At 48.0% G+C, this 2965-nt stretch overlaps 1 protein-coding gene across 1 annotated transcript in view; it reads left to right on the top strand.

Annotated features, from left to right (window-relative positions):
• Nucleotides 1-2388: 2388 nt before the first annotated feature.
• Nucleotides 2389-2965, top strand: part of HAS3 (hyaluronan synthase 3) — a 12090-nt gene continuing 11513 nt past the window's right edge. Inside the window, exon 1 of the mRNA XM_008567003.1 lies at nucleotides 2389-2611. The gene's annotated coding sequence lies outside the window, so the exon portion shown is untranslated. The remainder of the gene's footprint in view (nucleotides 2612-2965) is intronic.

The raw sequence follows: 2965 nt of genomic DNA, 5'->3' as shown, positions 1-2965 counted from the left end.
CTTCAAAATGGATAAACTTTTATTTTAATTTTTTTAATTTAATTTTTTATTGTAACAGTTGGATGTAATATCTGTGGGGTACAGAGTTGAATATCAGTACTTGTGAGCAGTACAGAATAATTATTATATTCAATAATATACACCATCATTTCTATTCATGGCCCTTTACCAATTCCTCCATCCCTCTTCCCTTACCCCTTCTAGTAATCTCAGTTCCAAAATGGATAAACTTTCAGATGGCAGGGAGCAGCCTGAGACCTCTGGGTGCCACGGCACTGCCCTCTGCTCAGAGCAGGTCTTCAGCACTTGTGAAATGAGTGTGGAAGTGCAGCAGGAGTTTTCTACTACTGGGCCAAATAGGTTTATCCTCTGGAACCTGTGTAATAGCCAGTTCAGGAACATCTGAATTCATGTTTTTAAGTGATTGGGAATGGAATTAGTCCTATTTCTAAATCATCAGTGGTAAGCAGAGATAAACTTGAGCCTTCTTGTATCAGCCTCTTAAAGAATCTCCCACCCACCTCCCCAAGAAGGGATGAATGCAAATAGGGCAGCACAAACTGGGTGCCGATTACAGGCAAATCCTCCTGGCCACAAAGTGAAGGTGAAGGTGAAGACTCTTATCTGCCTGATAATACCAGGTCCCTGGCCCTGTAGATCAGAGAAGGGGAGTTTGCTCCCCAGGGGAAGCCATTTAGGGGGCAAAGCCAGTTGGGATGAGCAGAGTGTTTATTGTTCTCAGGTTGTTACATCTGGGCCCACCGTTCATTTTGGAGGTTTTGATTGACTAGTGAGGTTGCGCTGAGCCAGCCCCATCCTTTGGAAAACTCTCTGGAGCTGGCAGTGAGACCAGCAATAAGCCTATGGGACATAGTTGAAGCATGAGATGATCCTGGACCAGCCCCTGGGAAGCAACTTGCACTCAGAGAAGTCATGTTGCTATTGTGCTGAGGGCAGAAAGGATCTTTCCAATCTGGCTGCTCCATCCCTGGGGCTTCTAAACAGGTCACGTCCAAGCCAGTTGGCTGGGTATGTTTCATAGACACATTTTGCCTGGCCTGAGGAGTGTGGTTTTTTTGTTTGTTTTGTTTTGTTTTTCTCCCAACATTTCAATTAATTGCCAATACTTAAAAATTAGGAAATTTCACATAAAATCAAAATTTCTGGCTTCTCTTGACAACAGAGCAGCTGGCCATTCTGGGCCCTACCTTTACAGGGAGATGACCCTCTAAATGGGGATTTGCGCACTACCAGGCTGCTTGTTTCCCCTTATCTAAAATTTTACAGATTGCCAATTTGGATGGGAGATAGGATCAGAAAGATCCTCAAGTCTCCAGCAACTCCAGGCTCTGTGATACCTCCAGATGTGGAGGAGGTGGCCCAGGGCTCCAGGAGACCATAAAGCCATAGTAGAGACAAGGCATTTTTCACTTATCCGAACTCTGATCGCTGAACAAATGTCCTGTCAGTGGGTGCTCTGTAAGGGTGGGCGTGAAGGATACATAGCATGGGTAAAGGATGCTGCTCTCTAGCTGAGGTTTACTGAACACTTACCCTCAGCCAATCTCTTCAAACCTTGTAGTTATCCTTGGAACAACCCCCTTTCCGTATGAAGTCACTGAGGCTTACTGTCTCAATTTGTGACAGAGCTGGCTGGCTGACTCCAGACCCCTCCTCTTAACCAGGCTACCACTTCTCTCTCCATCTCTGGAAGGGCCCCTCAGGCCGTCTGAAGGTCAAAACACATTCCCATCGTGGATTCAATACCAGTTCTTAAAAAATACATGAAAAAGAAACCATACAGCACATTAGTAAAGATTTTCTCAAGCAGAAGTGTGAAATCATTTGATTTTTGCAGTGCAAGATGGGAGTGAGTGGAGAAGGTGTGCCTGGGGTCTTTGCTGGCTTGGGGGGCACAGTGAGTGAGGGTGGGCAGGCAAGTCCTTGAGCCCCTTCACTTCTGAGGAGCAGCAGCTTATAAACTGCAACTCAGGTGCCTGTAAATGTGTTGCACCTTCAGAAGAAGTGATGGAAATTGTCTTAAGTGTGTTTGGAAGACATGTAGATTCATTTTTTTACTAGTCTTTAATTATAATTTCTCTTCAAGTTTTTCTTAGATGTAAAAACAGTGTCTTTAGCTGGTTCTAAACTTTCTTCCTCTGCTAACAACCCCTTTTCTCTCCCCACCCCATCCGACTTCACATCACCGAGTCTAGTACCAGCTTTTAGGGACCTGAAAACTACTGGCGATAAGGTCAGTTGGGAAGTTAGGAGGTCAAGGATGTCGGAAATAAAGGTGTAAAAAAAACGCAGGAGGAACTGTTTTGTCTTTAAGACTCCGGAACCTCCAGGATTCCTGCAAAACCATTGGCAGCGTTTGCACATCGCCTTAAAGCCATCAGCGCCCCACTGCGGAATTCGAAGCTAAGCTGGTCACAATTGTTAACACCTTCTTTGACCAGCCTTTTTATATTTGACAATTATTCTCTTCTCTTTCTTGCCTGTAGGAAGGTCCTGCTGCCTTCGTTTTAGGGAGTCCCCTATACGGCGAACAGCCCCTTCCCGTGCAGAAGCCGGGGGACGATTTCCATCCGCTCGTCCGCCCTGCAGGGTGAGTAGGTTTCGAGGCTTAGAAAGCCGGGCTGGAGGTGGGGACGGAGAGTAAAAATTTTGGAAGTCCCTATGGGTTATCTTGAAAGTTAACGACGGTCCAGGCTGTGGGTTGGGCACAATGACCGCCTAGCCTGGGCAGCGCCGGACAGCCCCGTTTCCAAGAGGGCGCGGAGGCAGCGAGTCCCCGCTGAGCGCCGGCCCGTGGAGCTGCCTCCGACCGAGCAGGGAAGGAGATTTGCCCCCGGGAGCCCTCCCACTCTCGCCAACTTTCCGGGTCCCGGTGCCGGAGGAGGGCGCCTCTCCCGGAGGGGGCGCGCTCGGTACTTAAAGGCTCGGCGGGGCCGGCGCTCGT

Source organism: Galeopterus variegatus, unplaced genomic scaffold (assembly GCF_000696425.1).
Source record: "Galeopterus variegatus unplaced genomic scaffold, G_variegatus-3.0.2 Scaffold18, whole genome shotgun sequence".
In the NCBI taxonomy this organism is placed as follows: Eukaryota; Metazoa; Chordata; class Mammalia; order Dermoptera; family Cynocephalidae; genus Galeopterus; species Galeopterus variegatus.
This window is presented reverse-complemented; position numbering and strand designations above follow the sequence as displayed.